The sequence below is a fragment of the Trachypithecus francoisi genome, unplaced genomic scaffold (assembly GCF_009764315.1).
Source record: "Trachypithecus francoisi isolate TF-2019V2 unplaced genomic scaffold, Tfra_2.0 Lachesis_group19, whole genome shotgun sequence".
Lineage (NCBI taxonomy): Eukaryota > Metazoa > Chordata > Mammalia > Primates > Cercopithecidae > Trachypithecus > Trachypithecus francoisi.
In genome coordinates, this window is record NW_022681464.1 from 34,750,022 (window position 1) to 34,773,843 (window position 23,822).

The following is a 23,822-nucleotide window of genomic DNA, read 5'->3' on the forward strand; positions in this document are numbered from 1 at the left end:
TTAGTCATGGCATGAAGCTTTAACAGACGAAATGATTAAAAATATTCATACTAACTTGTTCTCATCTATCGTTTTTCTCAAACCGTGACACAAACTAGAAATGAACCCAGAGAAAACTGGTTTATCATAGCCATTTCCATGGGTTGGCATCACTGGCCCACTACCTTGCAAAGAACTTCTAGGTTTTGTAACCTAGAAACGCTTTGTACAATTACAATGACAAACTACCAATGCAAGTAATTATAAAAATGATTAATACTAACTTCCAAATCATGTTAAGAAACATAAAATTTTGTTGCAAAATATGTGTCTTAAACTAATTGGGCTTTGATCCAAATGAGGTAGAACATTGCTTTCTGTGTCAAAAAACAAAAACAACTGTTTGGGAAAGCAAAAGTGTAACCAAGCAAAAGTATCTCTAAGCACATAATCTTATAAAGAATTTTATAAAGTATTTAAATACTCCATCTGGGATGAGAGAAACCCAACCACATAAGTAACCCCATAAGGTCTGTCATTCAAAAGAGAGAAAGAATTCTAGTTTTTAAAGTTCACTTTCTCCAAGCCTCAGAGGTTAAGAGGAATGGTAGGGAAGTTGGAGAAGGAGCAAAAAAAAAAAAGATCTGTGTTTAAAAGGAGGAGTACTGTTTTTACTCCTAAGAATGATGCTAATAACTCCTGTTCTCAAGAAAATCACCCCCACATATTATTCTGGAATCACAGAGAAAACAGGAGAAAAATGCTAATGGATTTTCATAAAAACCAATGTGTCTAACCGTGTGTCATAGAATCTGTAAATCTGTATACTGCTATAAATATACAATTCACATCCTTACTGGTTACTATAAAACAATAAATTCTAACCAATAACTATTAATTTAAAGCAAATCATACAGAATTATGTCTTACTTAAATCATGGAAACATTTATATTAAAGAATGGAATAAGTAAAAATGTAAGACCTCCTCAAAATGTTCAAAACGCTGTTACTTTTCCTAGCTGTATAAAATAAAGGTATTTAGAAAATAAAAAATTAAAATAAAAGAAAGGTATTTAGAATAAACAAAAATATTTTCTTTGATGGCAACCCTTGACTCCATAAATTTACAATTATGTGGCTTAAGTAAATTTTGTCAACCAACAAATAGCAATTCCTTTAGTAAATTTAATAATCCTTTTTATAATTACTTTGGAAATGTCAATGCAGGAGCAAATTTCATTGGCATGCTACAGTGTCGCTTTTCCAAAATTTACATATAGAAAGGTTAGGGTAGATCAAAGAGGTTTTCTGCCTACTTGTTTGTTTTTTTAACACAAGATAATCACAGGCTGGTAATGAAATGACTAAAGACAAAAATGACTTCAAAATATGCAATCAACAGCAGCTCACACAAATGGCCTATTTTATTGTAGGGAAGTAGAAAAGGCTGCTAAAAGCAACAGAAGGTAACCTTGCTTAAGAGAACATTCATGGTAGCTGACACAATGCCAATAGCAGCTATGAAATAAAGCAAAATTACAGAGCTTCAAATTTTGACCTGTTTTAAAGAGAACAGTGGTAAGTAGAAGTTTCCTTAAAAACTTGTCCTCAAGAATTGTTCCTGGAAGTTTATTTATAATTACAGTATCAGACTAACTGTAAGACTAAGTTTTAATCAGTGGTTAAGAATACAATACATTCAAGCCAGCAACTATGTGTTGGAAAAAATACATATAACCTAAATATATACATAGTATATAGATATGTGTGTGTCACACATAGGTCACTGTGTTTCTGGTAACGTTAGTAGTCTTTTTCACAGCTCAGATTTAATTATCTGAAATGTATTTCCACAACCTGATTTCTCTTTAAAACACTACTGTTTTCCTTTACATAGAACTATAAAATAATACTCAGTATCATACTAGAAACTTTAAAATGAGGTAATTGAGTATTGGCTAATATGTTTTTTTCTTTAGTATAAAACAGATTTTAGTATTCATGAAAAAAAGAAAATGACTATTCAAATTAAAATTCTCTACCTTCTGAGCTCAACTTTAGAGTCTCTAAGATAAATTAACATTTAAATGGAACACCCACAATGGCAGCTGGACTATCATAACCACTCCACACACATTAATGTTTTCAGAGATTTAAACCTCTAATTCTTAGGAGAAACGAAATTGTGACTATACAACTATTTTTAATCAGTCAACTTAATACATCGTTTTAATTAGATTTGTATGTTAATGCTTTAAATGTAAGAGTTAAGGGAAAAGTATCTCTAAACACCTAAGTCAAAATAGAATTACTACTAACAAAAGTCAACTCGGAACAGACGTCCTTTGCATGTAAGTTTCTGGAAAACCAGCTACCGTGAGGAGCTAAAATTTAGCAGGCTAACTTAAGATCTTTAGTGGATCCTAATATAAAGGACTAACAGTTTAAAGCTAAAATATTATTGTACAAGGAATAAGTTCTAATTAATCTTTCAATCTCTTTCCTTTTTTTCCCTCCCTAATATGTATCTTCTTTTCTCTGATGGTCCACAAATCAGGTAGAAAATTTAGTTTCATTCAATTAAAAGGAAATGTACTTAAAAATAACATACTTATGATAAACATTTTCTCTATTTTTAATACTGCTTAGAATGAGAAACATATCAAGGACCAAATTAGAGTGCACACAGCTTTCAGTGACACCAAACTGCTGAAAATCCAAATTTCTCAAAAGTGAATCTATAAGAAAACGCTTTAAGATCTATGTTTCAAATATTTATTTCTCAATATAAACTACATTAGCAGAATAGTTTTGTACTAATTAAATAATCTCGTATAATGTGCTTTAAACATAGTCTGAAGGTCCAAATGAGCTTTCATTCATTTTCTTTCTAAATGATAATTTCCCATGCCTTAGATTTCTATATAAAGAACATCTCAAAAGCAGTATACTAACTAAAGTTAGTTTCTGCTCTATAAGACAAAAGAACAGTGGTCAAATTCACACCCCCACCACGAAAAAAAAGGAACGCTACATTTCAGTACTATTTATAGGTACCTTAATATCCATGAAGTGTCGCTAATAACTTAAGAATCATACCAAGATTTTCTTAACATCACCAATACCGTTTCAAATTTTATAATACATTCAATGCCTCATGAACAAGTTAATAACATCATCTAGTTTTTAAAAAATTAAATGGGCATAAAATTCCATTTAAGTTCAATTGAATTCTTTTGTAATTTAGGCATGGAAACAAGACAAAAAACACGTTTACATATTATGTTATATAAATATTTTCCTATATTAGTAGTGGTTTGAGGAACATGGTTTGAATAAAATTAGATCTGAATCTAGAAAAACACAAGTCACATTACTGTGTTTTAACTAGACTGTCAGTTTCCTCGAGGGCAGGGACAGTTCTTCATTTTCCTTTCTCTACCCACAGCATCCCTTATAATTATAGGTGCTCAAAAAAGACTTATTAGCTTACTCTTACTGTTAATTTCCTGCCCAATGGTGAATTCTATTAACCCCACTGAATAAACACCTCTTGCTCAGTAGAAAAATTATGAGAAAAATTATTTTTAAAGAAGGGACAAATGTATTTCATGAAATCATTCCTTTCACCCAAATGAAAATTGAGAGATAGTTTGATAATTATTGCTGCCAATTATTACTTCAAATCCTTTTAAAAACTCAGTACAGGTTAAACAAACCTTAATCTAGGATAGAATTATGGCGTCTGTTTGCAGTATGTGAACTTTAGCTTTAGAAGGGTAAAAACCATACAGATGTCCGGTAATCTCCCATGCAACAGTATCTAAAATAAGCCCACATTGTTTTGATTTTGGAAGACTTGCCCATTTAAAATCTAATAAGCAATATGAATTGTAACAACTATACTGTACAGGAAATGTCACATTTTTCAAAACACTTTTTTTCCAGACTATCAATTCCATGGCTCTATTCCACTATGCAGTATTATCCTGGAAACACACGGCTTAGACTATTTTTTATTAACTAGGATATTTGTTGGCAAATTTAAAGCCCATATTACTTAAATTATATAGGTACATTTGTAAGTAAGTAAATTTGATGATCAATTGAACACGCACAAAGGATTATAAACACATCATCATTTTGTGTAATTCAAAAACAAAAGGGAAATGAAATGTATCTCCCTTCACCTCTGCCACAGAATTGTTTTGAATTTATTTTTCCTCATTACCATCCTTTATATAAAGATAATGCTGCTGACCTAGCTTCCAAAGGGCATGGGTCTTGTGTTGGTATTTCCAGTCAACATAGTAAGTATATATTGCTCCATTACCCTCCCTTGCCCCAACTCCTGTGTAAGCAGTGGCTTAGATCAGAAGGAAGTTCGGCCTAGGTTAAGGATGTAATACATAGCCAAGGAAGAAAGTTAACAGTTCCTACAGACCTGTTATTATTATTTGTCAGTAACAAACATTTATTGAGGGGGCAATTATGAGCTTGGTCTTAGGTCCTGGGGATAGAACAGTGCACAAAAGGGACACAGCACTTGCAGTCTGGTGAATAAACTCAAGATCTGACCCCACTGGCACCATTCCTTGTCGACCAAAACTGAGCCTTGTACAGCCTTTTACCCAAAAATATGACACGAAATGGTCCCCCAGTGGTATGCGAAAAGGCTAATATGCCCCTTGGCAGCTACCTATACCACCTTCAGCAAGAACAGCAACATTTTCCACAAGTTACCTTTCTAGGTAATATAACACATTGTAAGATGCAATTCCTGACATCCAGATCTCATAATCTAGTTGAATCACAAAACAGGTCCCCAAGAGGCAGGAACAAAAGCTTTAAATCAGCCAGACTTAGCTTTGAATTCTGACTTGACAATGACTACCTGAAGGCTCTTGGGAAATTTACCTAAGCCTTATCTGAGTCTTAGTTATCTCAGCTGTAAAAGTGAGAATAATGATGCCTACTTTACAGGGCTGTTGTGAGGATTAGAAATGATACGTGCACAACCTGTGAGGTGGGGTACATTTTTAATAATTGTTGAATTAAATTATTAGTTTCTGCTATTAATTAAATCAATAAACAGCAGGAGAAGACTAAGCAGAGAAGACCTTTACGGAAGTTTTTTAAATCAAAAGCTATGTTTTGTGCATATGCACATACTCTGACATACATATACTCTCTTTGAAATTCCAGATATGCAACTATGCCATGTATTATACTGTTCCATCACAGTTCCCACTCTGGAGGCAGAAGTTGAGATCATGCATACCACTGGCTCAGAGGTCTTTATGATGACATAAAACCTTAAACATTTAGAATACCTGAAATACCATAACCAGACACACACGTGCAGACTCTGAAAAATCTTCAGTAGATCATGCAAATAGTCCATTTAATACCTACCAATATGAAACAATTCTGATACAACTTCTGACCAACAATACTGTAAAAAATACCACAGCTAGTATTTGATTGCTCCATTAAAATGAACAAGGGGGGAAAAGGTTATTTTTACATGGTCTGATTTTTCCAGAAAAGTAAGAACTTGGTAACATTTTTAACTGGGAGGCAAACAGTTAAAACTAATTGCGGCCAGGCACCGTGGCTCACGCCTGTAATCCCAGCACTTTGGGAGGCCGAGACGGGCGGATCACGAGGTCAGGAGATCGAGACCATCCTGGCTAACACAGTGAATCCCCGTCTCTACTAAAAATATAAAAATACAAAAAATTAGCTGGGCGTGGTGGTGGGCACCTGTAGTCCCAGCTACTTGGGAGGCTGAGGCAAGAGAATGGCCTGAACTCAGGAAGCAGAGGTTGCAGTGAGCTAAGATCGCGCCACTGCACTCCAGCCCGAGCAACAGAGTGAGACTCCGTCTCAAAGAAAAAAAAAAACAAACTAATTCCTACTCTCTAATAAAGTCTGAGACTTGTCATTCAAATTCAACAAGTCTAATGAGGAAAAATAACTAACACTTCCTGAAAGGTTTTTGTTTTTTGTTTTTGTTTTTTTTTTTTTTGAGGCACAGTCTCGCTCTGTCACCCAGGCTGGACTGCAGTGGCGCCATCTCGGCTCACTGCAATCTCTGCCTCCCAGATTCACGCCATTCTCCTGCCTCAGCCTCCCTACGTAGCTGGGACTACAGGCGCCCGACATCACGCCCGGTTAATTTTTTCTATTTTTAGTAGAGGTGGGGTTTCACCGTGTTAGCCAGGATGGTCTCGATCTCCTGACCTCATTATCTGCCCGTCTCGGCCTCCCAAAGTGCTGGGATTACAGGTGTGCCCTTTTTTTTTTTTTTTTTTTTTGAGACAGAGTCTTGCTCTGTCGCCCAGGCTGGAGTGCACTGGCATGATCTTGGCTCACTGCAACCTCCACCTGCCAGGTTCAAGCAATCCTCCTGCCTCAGCCTCCTGAGTAGCTAGGATTACAGGCATGTACCAACACACCCAGCTAATGTTTGTATTTTTAGTAGAGATGGAGTTTCACCATGTTGGCCAGGCTGGTCTCGATCTCCTGAACTCAAGTGATCCGCCTGCCTCGGCCTCCCAAAGTGCTGGGATTACAGGCATGACTGGGAGTCTATTTTGTACCAGCCATCACGCTTGGCAGCGTTGATTCATTATCTCAGAAATGTGACCTGCTTTGGAATCAAATTATGTGGCAACTGTCTCAGAGTAAAAAATATCAAGTGTCTCAGGAAGGCAGTTATTTGCTCAATAGAGATTTTATTCTTAATAGATTAGATTGATTTTTGTACCATAACGTAATGAGCTTACCAGAGAATGTAGTTGTTTTCACATCAGTCTGTGAAATTATGCACAAAGAGAAATATTCCTCACCTTAGAACTAAGTGAGTTGCTGCTAGTTGTGACTACCCTGTTACTATTCCAACTTGATCATTCACGGTGCTCCAATTTGTGAAAATGCACACCTAGCTATTCCCTAATGTTGCCAAGACCTTAACCTCCTGCTCCAGCAATTTTCAGGCCATTATTAAGTCATCAAAGTAGAGCAGCGAGAACAGCTACCTGAATTCTCTATTAATCAGGAGAAGAACCCTGGTTCAAGTACACAGTTCATTTGCAACAGAAAGGTGCTTTATCAACTATGGCTTCAGAAGTTTGACTAGTTTATGTTCTACAAAGAGAATCAAAAGATCAAAAGATCAGAGCACTTTAAAATAGCCATTTTTTAAAATGATGCAAATTTATGAGGAACATCCTCATATACTACTTGTTAGAAATATAACCAAGATTTTCAGGTTTATTTCCAACAAATAAAATTAAGAAAAAAAATTACAGAAATATTCTATCATCCATATTCAATACTGCAGACAGTATTATGATTTTCAAAGAACTGCCAAGTAAATATACTACAGATTGACAATTCTGTAGAATGTAATTAAGCAGTCGATACTTCATATTTACTATGCACCCAACTGTATATTCGACATGTTGGAAAATACAAGTGATAATATGCCACAGTACCTCCTCTTAAAAGGTTTATGCTCTAATATTCAGGAAAAATACTTTGAGACAATTAGAGAATATTAATATCTATAATGAAATTCTAAAACTTTATATATAAACTATGAATGCTATACAAGTCTAGAGAAGGAGAAAATTAACGAAAACTCCAATGGTCAGTATATTTCCATAAAAGAAAGAAACAAAACTAGATCTCAAAGCAGTGTTCTTCATCTTTATTGGGCATGAAAGTGGCTCAGGGCGTATTCCTAGGGCTCAGAATCTGCATTTAAACAGCATCTCAAACAGCTGATTTTCATTTAGGTGGTCCATAGTTTGGCAAACACTGTGTAAATAATAGGTATGATTTGTAAGAATTTCTTTTATTATTACTATTATTTTTGAGATGGAGTCTCTCTCTGTCGCCCAGGCTGGAGTGCAGTGGCCGTGATCTTGGCTCACTGCAAGCTCCGCCTCCCAGGTTCACGCCATTCTCCTGCCTCAGCCTCCTGAGTAGCTGGGACTACAGGCGCCCGCCACCATGCCCGGCTAATTTTTTTGTATTTTTAGTAGAGACGGGGTTTCACTGTGTTAGCCAGAATGGTCTCGATCTCCTGACCTCGTGATCCACCCGCCTTGGCCTCCCAAAGTGCTGGGATTACAGGCTTGAGCCACCGCGCCCGGCCAGGAACTAAATTTTATTTTATTTATTTATTTTTTTTTTTTGAGGCAGAGTCTGGCTCTGTCTCCCAGGCTGGAGTGCAGTGGCCGTGATCTTGGCTCACTGCAAGCTCCGCCTCCCGGGTTTACGCCATTCTCCTGCCTCAGCCTCCTGAGTAGCTGGGACTACAGGCGCCCGCCACCATGCCCGGCTAATTTTTTTGTATTTTTAGTAGAGACGGGGTTTCACTGTGTTAGCCAGAATGGTCTCGATCTCCTGACCTCGTGATCCACCCGCCTTGGCCTCCCAAAGTGCTGGAATTACAGGCGTGAGCCACCACGCCCGGCCCTATGATTTGTAAGAATTTCTAGAGCAGTGCTGTTCATCAGAACTTCCTGTGATTATGGAAATGTTCTATTCCTTCACTATCCAGTACAGTAGCCATTTAATCACATGACTACTGAAGTGGAACTTGTATGCCTAAGGAACTAAATTTTATTTTTATTTATTTATTTATTTATTTTTTTTTTTTTGAGGCAGAGTCTGGCTCTGTCTCCCAGGCTGGAGTGCAGTGGCCAGATCTCAGCTCACTGCAAGCTCCGCCTCCCGGGTTTACGCCATTCTCCTGCCTCAGCCTCCCAAGTAGCTGGGACTACAGGCGCCCGCCACCTCGCCCGGCTAGTTTTTGTATTTTTAGTAGAGACGGGGTTTCACCGTGTTAGCCAGGATGGTCTCGATCTCCTGACCTCGTGATCCGCCCGTCTCGGCCTCCCAAAGTGCTGGGATTACAGGCTTGAGCCACCGCGCCCGGCCAGGAACTAAATTTTAAACTTTAATTAAAATAGCCACATCAGCTCTAATAAACAGGGAGAATATTCTAAGATAGTGAAATATAATGTGTCAAGGCACAGGTAGGAATGCACATGAGCAGGATAGACAGGCAGAAGAGACAACTGATTGGCCTGTGTAAATAATAGGTATGATTTGTAAGAATTTCTTTTATTATTATTATTATTTTTGAGATGGAGTCTCTCTCTGTCGCCCAGCCTGGAGTGCAGTGGCGTGATCTTGGCTCACTGCAAGCTCTGCTTCCCAGGTTCACGCCATTCTCCTGCCTCAACCTCCTGGGTAACTGGGACTACAGGTGCCCGCCACCATGCCCGGCTAGAGTAGAAGTTTTATATTAAATTATCATGGGGTCAGATTATGAAGAACCTTGAAGGGAACTAAGCAAATTCAATTTTATAGCACACATTGCTGGTTGCCTAATCAAGCCATTTCCTGATCTTCTTCAATATTAACAACCCCACAGTTTGTACATGCTTACACCTCAAAGAGACCCTTCCCCAGGCTCTGGAGTAAATCTTGAATATTCTACCTCAGTTATGGTAATCCCACTTTCCTTGTCAGTGACCGGCTGATGCATGACCATGCAGTGAAGTCTCACCAGGATTTGGGACATCAATGTATGTAGGTAAATTCTTTTAAAAGCATTTAGCCTGAATATAAAGAGCCTTTTTCTGACTCCAGTCAAAGCTGTGTGAGGATCTGAGTCGTGTGTGCTGCAAATATCTTGGGACAGTGAAAAGACAAGCTGGAAGACAAACACCAACAAGCTGAGGATGGTGGAGAATGACCAAAAGAATCTTGGTCCTTGAGGACATTGTCAAGCACCCAAATTAACCCAAGAATTGCAGTGCCCTTCCTGCCACCCTGAGAAATGTTGGTGATACAACAAATTCATTACTGTTTAATATCTTTAGTTTTTTTTTTTTTTTTACATGCAGCTGACAGCATAAGACTGGGGTGTTAACGTTTAAGATAACACCCTTTGGGAAATGCTAAGGGAGGCAACTGGTACCTAGAAAAGACATTGGATCATTTGGAGAATGATACAAAACAATGTTTAAGGATTAAAAATGACACACATGAAAAACAGAAAGTAGAATCAGGCCAGGCGCGGTGGCTCAAGCCTGTAATCCCAGCACTTTGGGAGGCCGAGACGGGCGGATCACGAGGTCAGGAGATCGAGACCATCCTGGCTAACACGGTGAAACCCCGTCTCTACTAAAAAATACAAAAAACTAGCCGGGCGACGAGGCAGGCGCCTGTAGTCCCAGCTACTTGGGAGGCTGAGACAGGAGAATGGCGTGAACCCGGGAGGCGGAGCTTGCAGTGAGCTGAGAGCCCGCCACTGCACTCCAGCCTGGGCGGCAGAGCAAGACTCCGTCTCAAAAAAAAAAAAAAAAAAGTCCAAAAGCGGCTGGGCATGGTGGCTCATGTGTGTAATCCAGCATTTTGGGAGGCCCAGGCAGGCTGATCACCTGAGGAAAGGAGTCTGAGACCAACCTGGCCAAACCCTATCTCTACTAAAAATACAAAAATTAGCTGGGTGTGATGGAGCACACCTGTAATCCCAGCTATTCGGGAGGCTGAGATAGGAGAATCGCTTGAACCCGGGAGGTGGAAGCTGCAGTGAGCCAAGATCATGCCACAGCACTCCAGCCTGGGAGACAGAGTGAGACTCTATATCAAAAAAAAAAAAAAAAAAAAAAAACCTGAAAGCCTGGACAGCAAAGTGACACCCTATCTCCACAGAAAGTTTTTCAAATTAGCCAGGCATAGTGGTACACAGCTGTAGTCCCAGCTACTCAGAAGGCTGAGGCAGGAGAATCCTTTGAGCCCAGGAGTTCGAGGCTGCAGTGAGCTGATTGTCCCACTGCACTCCAGCCTGGGTGACACAGCAAGATCCTGTCTCTAAGAGAAAAAAAAAAAAAGCCTGGAAGTCAAAGTTACCAAAAGATTTGGGAAGTATTAGGGAAACCATATTAGCAGTATGTAAAATCATTAATGCATATAGATAAATACTTGAAGCAGAACTGCAGTAACAGTTCACTTTGTAAGGACGGTAGAATTACAAGTAATGTTTCTTTTTCTGATTTGTTAATATTATTCTCATATGCTACTATTTCTGTTTAAAATCTAAACACATTACATATAATCTCTCTAAATGTTATATATTCGGTTTTTGAAAATGAGAAAAAATTCTTGAAATAGGTATGCATGATGGCTTACACCCGTAATCCCAGCACTTTGGGAGGCCAAGGCGGGTGGATCACCTGAGGTCAGGAGTTCAAGGCCAGCCTGGCCAACACAGCGAAACCTCAACTCTACTAAAAATACAAAAATTAGCCAGGCTTGGTGGCACATGCCTGTAATTCTACCTACTCAGGAGGCTGAGGCAGGAAAATCGCTTGAACCAGGGAGGCGGAGGTTGCAGTGAGCCCAGACTGCGCCATTGTACTCCAGCCTGGGCAACAGAGCAAGACTATGCCTCAAAAAAAAAAAATTCTTGAAATATGTTTTCTCTATATTACCTGCAATTATAAGTATAAGAAGACACTGTGAAACAATATGGTAAACCAGAAAACATGCAGGACTAGTTTAGTGACTTTGGGCAAGTCAAGTAAACCCTGCAGTGTTTTCCTCTCAGGGTAGATTGATCTATGGCTCTAAAATCCAACAAAGCTCTGTCTTAAAACAGAAGGAAACCCTTTTGAATACAAATGGGCAATTGATATCAAAATTAAATTTTCTAAGTTCTGTTCTCATCATTTGGCTTATGAGCTAAGACTGAAAGAAAATGAAAGTCAATCTCCCTCAAATTATCTGAGCAAACAGGAAACCCTGGGGAATTATAAAACATAAAAATTATAAAAATTATAAAAACTTCAAAAAAACTTTTTTGGGGGATGGGAAGGGACAGTCTCACTCTGTCACCCAGGCTAGAGTGCAGTGGTGCTCACTGCAACCTCCGCCTCCCAGGTTCAAGCTATTCTCCTGCCTCAGCCTCCCAAGTAGCTGGGATTACAAGCACCTGCCACGATGGCCAACTAATTTTTGTATTTTTAGTAGAGACAGGGTTTCGCCATGTTGGCCAGGCTGGTTTTGCTGATCTCAGGTGATCTGCCCACCTCGGCCTCCCAAAGTGCTGGGATTACAAGCATGAACCACTGTGCCCCACCACTTTAATATAACTTACTTTCTTTTTTTTCCAGATAGAGTTTCGCTCTTGTTGCCCAGGGCTGGAGCGCAATGGCTCACCGCAACCTCCACCTCCCTGGTTCAAGCGATTTTCCTGCCTCAGATAACAGGCATGCGCCACCATGCCAAGCTAGTTTTGTATTTTTAGTAGAGACGGGGTTTCTCCATGTTGGTTAGGCTGGTCTCGAACTCCCAACCTCAGGTGATCTGTCCACCTCAGCCTCCCAAAGTGCTGGGATTACAGGCATGAGCCACCACACCCAGCCTAATATAACTTTCAAACAAGTGTTTCTGCACAGATTTTTCAAAGAACAAATAAACTAATTCTGGAAATTTTAATGTTGATTGAAGTTCTATAGTAATATCAAGTAGGTATCAAGTGATAGTTTACTATTATTTGTAACTTGCATTTCTAAACCACTAATAAGGCTAAGCATTTTCATACTTATTGACCATTTGGAATAGCGGTTCTGTGAATAGCTAGTGATAATGTTTGCAAAATACTTTAAAATTGTGTTTCATAAAATATTTTATTACCATTTTATAAGAGTTCTTTATAAACTAGAGATGGTAAACTTTTTTTTTTTTTTTTTTTTTGAGATGGAGTCTCACTCTGCCTCCCAGGCTAGAGAGCACTGGCGCAATCCCAGCTCACTGCAACCTCCACCTCCTTGGCTCAACCATTTCTCCTACCTCAGCCTCCTGAGTAGCTGGGATTACAGACATGCGCCACCACGCCCGGCTAATTTTTGTATTTTTAGTAGAGACTGGGTTTCACCATGTTGTTCAGGCTGGTCTTGTACTCCTGACTTTGTGATCTGCCCACCTTGGCCTTCCAAAGTGCTGAGATTACAGGTATGAGCCACCGCACACAGCCGAGATGGTGATCTTTTATTTGCATATGGTACAGATTTTTCTCCCCCATCTATCACGTCTATGGTATTTATTTATGGTTCTTTTTTACTTTACAAAAATGTTTTTAAATTGTGTTATCACATGTCTATCTTTTAATATATAGCTCTTGTTTCTTGCTTGGCTTAAATAAATGCCCTTCAATGAAGTAATGGTTGTTTAATTGTGGAATACATATGCTATAGATTATTTTTATAGGATATTGTATAATAATTTAAAATAAAGACTATACCAGTTAACTTAGAGTTATATTCCTCGTGTTTTATTGAATATTAGGTGAAAATTAGAAAGATATGATAGTATATATACGGCACTAAAATATATATAAGGGTACATGATCATGGAAAAAGTTATAACATAAATAGATCAGTGACATTGTTGAAGTGAAAAGGGGAAAGGGAAAAGACAGCCCTCAAATTTTTAAAAAAGTAACTACCGTTTTCGTTTGTTTGTTTGTTTTTAGAGATAGAGCCTCATTACATTGCCCAGGCTGGTCTCGAACTCCTGGCTTCAAGTGATCCGCCTCCCACTTTGGCCTCCCAAAGCACTAGGATTACAGACATGAGCCACTGTGCCTGGCCTACAAGTTCTTAAAAAAGTATAATATGATCCTATTTATGTAAGAATATTTATATTGATTATATATAAATATGCATAGAGATGCAGAAAAGAATGGCTACCAAAATGTTGATGATGTTTGACTTAGTGTGGTTAGATTTCAAGAAGAGAAAAGGAAGAAGAAAGGAAACAAGAGGAAAAGAAAACATGAGAAAAAACAAAGAGATATAAATGTGCCTTTTCCAAAAAACAGAACAGACTGTAATGGGTGAGAGGCAGAACTCTCAAGTGAAAAGGTTCTCCCATCCTCTGATGTGGATACAAATTATGATAACAGCCTCAGAGTTCCCTGAATACCCCAAAAAGATATACGTGTTAACTTATATTAGTATCCATTTAAATTGGTTTAAAAATATAGAGAGATATTATACCAATTACACCTTCTCTTCACACTGTAACCTATACAGGCAGAGGTGAGAACTTTTAAGTGCATCTGCTCTAAAAATAACTAAAATTACGGAATGATACATTTGAGTAGTAGTTCTAAGACCTGTGTCCATAAAAACTACCTAGGAAGATACTTAAAATGCACATTCATCCTCTGACTACGGCAGAAAATTTTTTTTTTTTGACGGAGTCTTGCTCTGTTACCCGGGCTGGAGTGCAGTGGCCGGATCTCAGCTCACTGCAAGCTCCGCCTTCCGGGTTCACGCCATTCTCCTGCCTCAGCCTCCGGAGTAGCTGGGACTACAGGCGCCCACCACCTCACCCGCTAGTTTTTTTTTTTTTTTTTTTGTATTTTTAGTAGAGACGGGGTTTCACCGTGTTAGCCAGGATGGTCTCGATCTCCTGACCTCGTGATCCGCCCGTCTTGGCCTCCCAAAGTGCTGGGATTACAGGCTTGAGCCGCCGAGCCCGGCCAGAAAATTTTTTTTAAATGCACATTCATGGGTCCCACCCTAGAAATTCTTATTAGTAGGTCTAGTGATCAATAATCCGTATTTAACAAGCACCCCAAGCAAATGTGGCAGGAGGAACTGACAGATCATGTTGAAGATCAGCAAATTTCAGGATGTTTTATCTCTTTACAAACTGATTAATCAAAGAATCTGAGAGTGTGGTGCACTAGAGAGAACAAAGAATTTGAAGTAAAAAGATCTAGATTACCTCTCTGACCTAATCCCCCATTAGCTCTCTCCCTTGCCTCTCCCCATCAGCTCCCGGGCCTCCTAGTTGCCCCTCTAACAACCAGCTGAAACCCTCTTCCCCTAACCTTTCCAATGGCTCAGTTCTTTGTGTCTTCACTCAGGTCACTTCTCAATGACACCTGTGGAAAATCGCAACCTCCAGCTTACTTTCTAATTCCCTTTCTGCTCTACTTTTCTCTCTTGCACTTCTCACTATCTAAAAAACAGCATATTTTCCTCAATTTCTTTTGTGTATTGTTTGACTCTCCTGAGAACAGGGATATTTGTCACTTTTTCTTTTTTTTTTTTAAGATGGAATTTTGCTCTTGTTGCCAGGCTGGAGTGTAATGGCGCAATCTCAGCTCACCGCAACCTCTGCCTTCAGGGTTCAAGTGATTCTCCTGCCTCAGCCTCCCAAGTGTCTGGGATTACAGGCATGTACCACCATGCTCGGCTAATTCTGTATTTTTTTTTAGTAGAGACAGGGTTTCACCATGTTGGCCAGGCTGGTCTCAAACTCCTGACCTCAGGTGATCCACCCACCTTGGTCTCCCAAAGTGCTGGGATCACAGGCGTGAGCCACCACACCCGGCTGGGTATCTGTCACTTTTCTTCCCTGCAGCATCCCCAGCACCTAGAACAGTGCCTGGATAGAGGTCAGATTTAATTTGGCCAAGATAAAACTGAAGCTCGAGCAATTCAGTGATAGAAGGCAGATACCACTAGTAAGCAGACAGTTTGTTAATAAAGATTCCTGGGTCCTGTCAGAGATTCTGATTCAGTAGGCTCGGGATGGGGCCTGAGATTCTGAGTATCTAACAAGAATCCAGCTGATATGGATGTTATTTAGAGAGTTCTCAAGTGCCTCTGCTCATGTTTTAGTAAAAGTCAACCTATCCTACTATAAGAGCTGTAGGCTAAAAAGGGAAGCTCCGTCATACTCATGTGTGTTTGTGACAAAAGAAAAAGTGATCCCCAAACCCCTTGTAACTAAGCTATCTACCAAAATAAAAGATTCTACAATAGAAATAGTTTCACAACATACGTAACATTATTTTCATAGATATTTACTACAGCTTGATTTTTAATAACATGGTGTTTAGGTGGTTTCTAACTTTTTTACTTTTATAAATAATGTTTCAAGTGATATTTTTGCTGTATGTCTTTGTGCATTTGTCTAATTGTTTTTCCTTTTTTTTTTTTTTTTTGAGGCAGAGTCTTGCTCTGTTGCCCAGGCTGGACTGCAGTGCCATGATCTCGGCTCACTGCAAGCTCCGCCTTCTGGGTTCACGCCATTCTCCTGCTTCAGCCTTCTGAGTAGCTGGGACTACAGGTGTCTGCCACCACGCCCGCCTACTTTTTTGTATTTTTAGTGGAGACAGGGTTTCACCATGTTAGCCAGGATGGTCTTGATCTCCTGACCTCGTGATCCGCCCACCTCGGCCTCCCAAAGTGTTGGGATTACAGGCGTCAGCCACCGTGCCTGGCCTGTTTTTCTCTAACAAATTCCAAAAAGGGAAATTTCCAAATCAAAGAGTTTAGACCACCACTGTCCAACAGAACTTTCTCCAGTGATGGAAATGTTCTATACACAGTCCAACGTGGCAGCCACCAGCCATGAGCAACTATTGAGTGCTTGAAATGTAACCAGTATAACTGAGAGACTGAATCTCTGGTTGCATATAATGTTAATTAATTTACTTTTTTTTTTTTTTTTTTTTTTTGAGGCAGAGTCTTGCTCTGTCGCCCGGACTGGAGTGCAGTGGCCAGATCTCAGCTCACTGCAAGCTCCGCCTCCCGGGTTTACGCCATTCTCCTGCCTCAGCCTCCCGAGTAGCTGGGACTACAGGCGCCGGCCACCTCGCCCGGCTAGTTTTTGTATTTTTAGTAGAGACGGGGTTTCACCGTGTTAGCCGGGATGGTCTCGATCTCCTGACCTCGTGATCAGCCCGTCTCGGCCTCCCAAAGTGCTGGGATTACAGGCTTGAGCCACCGCGCCCGGCCTTAATTTACATTTAAATAGCCACATGTGGCTAGGGGCTACCGTATTGGACAGGGCAGGTATAGACATTTAAAGTCTTGAAACATGATGCCAAATTACTCCCCAGAAAAGTTGCAATCATTTGCCATCAGTCTTAGTATAAGAACAACAATTTCTTCATCCAATTGCCAACATTAGATTTTATCAATCTACTGAATCTTTGTAATCTGAAAGTTAAAAAGTGTGTGATTTCTTTTTTTTTTTTTTTTTGAGACGGAGTCTCGCTCTGTCGCCCAGGCTGGTGGAGTACAGTGGCCGGATCTCAGCTCACTGCAAGCTCCGCCTCCCGGGTTCCCGCCATTCTCCTGTCTCAGCCTCCCGAGCAGCTGGGGCTACAGGCGCCCGCCACGTCGCCCGGCTAGGTTTTTGTATTTTTTAGTAGAGACGGGGTTTCACCCTGTTAGCCAGGATGGTCTCGATCTCCTGACCTCGTGATCCGCCAGTCTCGGCCTCCCAAAGTGCTGGGATTACAGGCTTGAGCCACCGCGCCCGGCAAGTGTGTGATTTCAATATACATTTCTTTGATTATTAATAATGTTGAATGGGATGGTTTCTTCCATCATCACACTCATTCAAATGCAAATATGTTCACCCATATTATTTAACTCAGGGGCTGGAAGTTATCTGGCTTCCAGATCATCAGGTCCATGTGTTTTCTTTAAAATGTATTGCCAACATTTAAATTCACATACAAATGTGAACTTCTAGCTTCACCTGAAAAATCAAATGGCCTAGCAACAGTGACCCACAACCCCAAAAGGCAACCATCAGTGGAGCCTTAGAAACTCTGCCACCCTCAGACTTTCTTTTCCACCAGAACTCATCACCTCTATGACTTTACAAGTGCCTTGCTTCACAACTCAGATTTACTGCTTCCACGCATCTGAGTTTACAATTCCTACCTGAATTAAATTTTGAGAGATTAAAAGACAAATAGCAGCTAATAATAATAGCTAATTTTCATTCCATGGTTAGCATGCAAAAATGATTTATGATATTTCTGGATTATTTTATAACTAACATTTAACTATTAGGAGAATATGTTTTTATCAGGTGCGGAAGTTTCTTACTCCCTAGAATGGTGGTTTAGTATCAGAGGGGTTGTTAAAATGCAGATTGGTAGGCCTCATCCTCAGAATTTCTGATTCAACAGGTCAGAGTGGACCCCAAGAATCTGCATGTAACCTCAAGCTCTAAGTGCAACTCTACGTCAAGATGGGGTTTTCTCAAAAGATATGGCCACTCCTAGAAGGGCAGTGACAATATGTAATTTTGACAACATAATATAAATTTGTAGCTCCTTTTTTCTAAAATATGTCTACATTTATTATTTCATTTTATCTTCAAAATAAACCTATCCAGAAGGTTGGTAATTAGAGCAGTAATTGTTGATCCCATTTTACAGAAGAAAAGTAAAGCACAGGAGTTAAGAAAGTCTCCTAAGCACACAAAAAGTTGGAAGAGCCATAACAAGCAGGTCTCCTCCTAACTCCTAACCTTGGTAATATAGGCAAACACGGGAATACAGGACACAACTGGTGCTTGCTTCTGCAGACTGGCACCATAAAAATAGAACTATGACCAGGAACAGAGAAGACAATACAAGATATAGTTCACAGCAACAAACATTTATCAAGTGATTATGTGTTAATCTATGCTAACATGGCTACAGTCCCTACTGTAGGGACTGCTAAAGATACTCATAAAGCATAGGGAAAAATAAAAATAAAATCTGAAACCACAACCTTGAAAAGATAGTGAATTCTCTACATCATAGGTCAAAAACAACTGCACTGAAGGGTGGGGTGGTAGGGGCAAATACAGAGTTGGGTAGAAGAGAAGAGTCACTGTGGGACTCCACATCTGGACTTGAAGGAGCTGCTATCACCAGTCAGTCAAGAATGGGAGGGAAGAAAGCGTACACAATAGGGAGCCCTCCTGGGGCTCAACAACACAAAGAGCTGCTGTTACCCATGTTGGGTGTGTATTTGCCAAAAACATCAGGGCTGCTGGAACTCCAGAACTCACAAGGGCATGTGTTTTGTAGTCTAAATTACCTTGACTATGTAAGAACTCAAGTCAGTGGGCTTCATTATCCATTTGTAGCCAAAAGATAACATGATTGGAGATCATAAATTTTCTGAGTTTTCCTCGAGTTTTGAGAAGCATTCCTAGTAAAATTCCAGCAAACTGTGATCAAAATAACACTAACCATAAAACAGCTCTTCAAAGAAGCTTGCATTTTCACTTAAATATTGTTTATATCTTAGTTAACAGCTACTTTTTTAAGAGTCAATAACAGTAATAGCTAGTAAATATTACCATAGACTGAAAATACAAGAAAACTACAATTAGTTTGAAAAAAGTCTATTGGAAAATTTGGTTCACTATTCATCAGTGGTGTAACTGACCACTCCTATATGTCCACTCCTTCTGGTCCAGCTCAAACTGACTGAGGTAATGAAACTTCCATCACTCAATTTGGAAAACAGCAATATGGTAGAAAAAACGATCCCTCACTTTGTATAAGACCAAAGAAATGCAAATCAAAAGAAAGGTATAAAATGTTACACGGATCAAATTAGTAACAAAAATATGTTTTAACATAAGCACACACATAGATTGTTAATGACAGTATAAATTTATATAGTCCTTTTAGAAAGTAATGTGGAAATTACTGTAAATCTAGAAATTTCCTAATAAAAATAAGAGCTAACATTTATGTGTTTCATGTGTTATTGCTTTTTATCTTAACTTTAAAGAACTATTAGTATCACCCATTTTACATCTTAGTAAGCTAAAGTTCTGAGAAAATAAATTACTTGTCCAATATTGCCAATGAGTAATGGAGCTAGGTTTAAACCTAGAACCTCTAATTTTAAAACCCACCCACTTACAACTACATTATACTATCCCTCCAGAAAAAAACGATCCTAAGGAACTTAAGGGAAAAAGAAGAAAAGAAATAAAGTTACTTGCATAAGAATAGGCATTATAGGCGGGGCATGGTAGCTCATGCCTGTAATCCCAGCACTTTGGGACGCTGAGGCGGGCAGATTACTAGGTCAGGAGATCCAGACCATCCTGGCTAACACAGTGAAACCCCATTGCTATTAAAAAATACAAAAAATTAGCCGGGTGTGGTGGTGGGTGCCTGTAGTCACAGCTGCTCAGGAGGCTGAGGCAGAAGAATGGCGTGAACCCAGGTGGTGGAGCTTGCAGCAAGTGGAGACTGCGCCACTGCACTCCAGTCTGGGCAACAGAACGAGACTCCGTCTCAAAAAATAATAATAACAACAATAATAATAGGCATTATGTTTTTTACGCTGGAAAATCAAAAAGGTTTAAGTTAATAATGAACGTCCATTGCATAAACTTTTATAAAATTATTATAAATAACGGGAAGTAAGCTATCGAAAAAATGTTTATAAAAAATCAGGGTGAAAATTATCTGCAATATAAAACATTTGTAAAAACATTCATATGACAAGATTGGGAAGGGTGCTGGAAAAAAAAACTATTACCTTTTTGAGGAATTTCACTACTGGTATTGAATTTTCTTTTGTTTCTGTCAGCTTTGTTCATCAATATTACTCTAAGTACCCTTACAAATATATTCTTCTAGTTCTTATTCTTAGGATCCCAAACTACTCCTAAAGTGAATTTATAATTCGTTTATATTAGACTTATTCAAAATAATTACATATGTTTCATCGGCGGTGCTTTTAGAAAGTTTTAGCTTTCAGTATGAGATCTCTATCTTAACATCAACACTTTTTGCAATCACCGCTTACAGTGTACCTTTGAAATCCCTTAATTTAGACCATACATAGTGACTAAAATCAGCTAATTATTTTTATTTTCACAACTTTACAATCACTCCTCAACTCCTGTCCCCATCATTAGCCCAAAGGCTGCAAGTACTTTACAAATTAGAAGTTCCCTAATAAGAACATACTCCCTAAGTGAATATTTATCAAGTAACTAAAATATCTTAGCTATAAGGGATGTTCATAATCTAAACACTTCAGAAAAGTATTAATTATGTCAAGTCTCTTTCAAGTAGGTAAAGTTTACTTCCACTTTACCAAAAAGAAGAGTTTGGTAAGAGTAATTTTCCTAAAAATGGCACCGTGAGCTGTGGGAATTCACTCTCCTTAGCCACACAAGGTGACATGCAGAGGCCCTCAGCCCAGCGTTTGGCCTCTATCAGCAACGTAAACACACATTCTGTGGGTAAGGAGAGTAGCTGTTCTCCTGTGACATCAAACTCATAAGAACAGGGATATAGTTTAAACATCTCTAACTTCCTCTTTATGAATCCACCATTCAGGAATGTTTTTTGTCACCCCACTCTCTAACATCCACAGTCCAAGGGTTATCTTTAGCCAGTTTTGGGACAACTATTTTAATCACAGAACTCTGGAGCTCGAATCAATTAGTTCAATTCCTTTATTTGAGTGGGAAACAACGTTATCTCCGTTACGTTGTGTGGCGGGTTTGTGGCAAATCCAGGCCCAGAATTAAGAGATGCAACCAAACATCTTAAACCTGGCCTTCGTATTTATCCTTTACCACTAACATCTTTATATTATGTCATGTTAATGGGAATATATACACGTCCTTTCAGTGTTTTCAGATACACACTGCAGTAGACAGTTCTCAGTCTCTACTTCATAAAGAATTACAAAATGGAGAAAAAATTCAACAAAGATCTCAAAAACCAGTGTAGGGAAACTGGTGTGTGTGCGGGAGAAGATATTAGTTTAATAGTTTTGCTTTCCACTGCATACTATTCTAAGTTTTAGCCCTCTAATTGATATTCAAGGTAATAATTGTCCACCTTTGGCTAAATAATCTCACATCATCATGACGGGTATTAATAGTCATCACCACGAATACATAGTTCAGTCTTATATTCAATCTCTTGTATATATCAATCTATAATGCAATTCCATTTTAATAGACTTACGGAAAGATATACAAAAAATGTACAACAGTGGCTGCCTCTGAGAAAGATGAAGGCTTGTATGGAGGGAAGGAGAGAGCTTAATTTACACTGTATACTCTTCACTGTTGTTTGAAATGTTTTACCCTACTTATATTACTTTTCAATATTCATTCATTAAACATTTCCTCTTGAAATACATACCTAAATGCATGTAATTGTATTACTAAATACTCAACTGATTTTTTTCTCTTTTCAGTATCATTCATAAAACCTCCCAGAAAATTTCAGCAAAGAAACACCACAGTCACAACACTCAAAAGCAGAATTCCAGGATTTAAAGTCTAAAAACATACAGATGAATGAGAGGTTTTATTAAGGGGGACTGAGTTCAAACACCTTCTGTGGGAAAGCTCTTCCCTGTATTTAAATGGCTAGGTTTTAAAATGTGAGTTAAGCAGGGATTCCCGCCTCGAGGCGGGACGGGGAGCGCGGGGGACAAAAAACAAAAAAACAAAAAAAAACACCTTACGGTATGAAAAGCAAACATTAAAATGTGGTTTCTATCTTCTCAGCCAGGGCCAGAGGGGCGGGTGGGGAGAATAAGGACCTTGGAACCGTCACGTTCACCAGAGAAAGGGGCAAGCCTGAGGAGTTTCTCCAGGACCCGCAGCCTCGGTTAGAGGTAGCGGCCGTTCCGGGCAGATGAGTCGCGTTCGGGGACGTTCCTTGGACTCACGTAACTGAGAAACCCCACGCACTGAATCTCCACATGTAATTTCCTTTTAATGGAGCTGGGAAGACGGACGGCGGGAATGGATTTCCTTGAACGAGTCTCCCTCACCCTCCCCGGCCAGGGCGCACCTCACTCGCTGTCTGCTTGTGTCAGGGTCAGCTGTCAACACAACTCTTTGTGTCTCACTCGGAATAAGAGTGGTCCTCAGCCATGCACAGAAAAATGGACATGCTGGCCGGAAGACACGCGCGCCCGCTTGTGACGAAGTGACATTTGGTGTGGAGGAAAAAAACTCACAGACACCGAGCGAGCGCCCAGCCACCTCTGGACGCTCTCAACTTTCCCAGGCTGAGCGCCATCCATCCTCTACCCGCCACCTCCGCGGCGCCCTACCTGTCGCCCGCCCGCCTGCCCGGCACCCCCTCACTGCCCCTGGGCTCGGGGAGACGGACCGGGCGCCCCCTCGCCGCCTCCGCCCGGGGCCCCCCGCGCTCCTCCCCGCGCCGCAGCTCCCTCGTCCCACCCCCGGGCCGCCTCGCTCCCGCCACAAAGGCAGCGAGTAGAGCCCAGTGACAGGCCTTCGGCCTCTGGGCGCGGACAGCACGGCCGGGTCCCTTCGGTGGGCGACGCGAGGCGGCAGGGAGGGCGGGCGCGGCCCCCAGGGTGGCACTGGCGCTCCCTCGCCACCCGCACGCGCTCCGCTCACACCCCCGCTGCGCTTCCCATCCCTACGGAAAAGTCCGCCGCGGCGCTTCCCCGCGCGGCCAGGGCGTCCAGCCCGCCAAAGGGCAGCTCCTGCCGGTCACAGGCGAGCTCCCGCGCCCGGTTCGCGACCTCTCACCTCCAGCCCGCGCCCCGGAGTCCCCGCGGCCGCTCACCTGGCCCTGGCGGGGCGCGAGGGCAGAGGACCGGGGGTGGCCCTCGGCTCGGCCAGGCTGGTCTCCCCACCCCCAGTGCCGTGTCCTGCGCCGCGCTGCGCTCCGCTGCTCCGGTCGCCCGCCTCCGAGGTGCTAGCGCCGCCGGCGGCTGGCGTCTCTCTGGCAGGCGCGCGATCCGCGCGCTCAGTTCCCCGGGGCGGAGCGAGGCGGCGGCCGCCGCAGCCGGAGGCGGATTCCTCAGGTGCTGCCCCTCCCGCCGGCCCTGGCCTCCGCGGCTGGGACCCCCGCGCCCCCTCCCCCCGCCCAGCCTCTCGCCTTCCCGCTGCCTCGGCGCCCGCGAGTGGCTTTTAGGGGTCCCTCACCCTCCGTGAGTGGTGGGCGCGCATTTCTCCCGCA

At 41.0% G+C, this 23,822-nt stretch overlaps 1 protein-coding gene across 1 annotated transcript in view; it reads right to left on the bottom strand.

The window, feature by feature from the left end:
- GREB1L (GREB1 like retinoic acid receptor coactivator) overlaps positions 1-23,577 on the bottom strand; it is a 305,480-nt gene extending 281,903 nt beyond the window's left edge. Inside the window, exon 1 of the mRNA XM_033178167.1 lies at positions 23,427-23,577. The gene's annotated coding sequence lies outside the window, so the exon portion shown is untranslated. The remainder of the gene's footprint in view (positions 1-23,426) is intronic.
- Between the last annotated feature and the right edge of the window lie 245 nt (positions 23,578-23,822).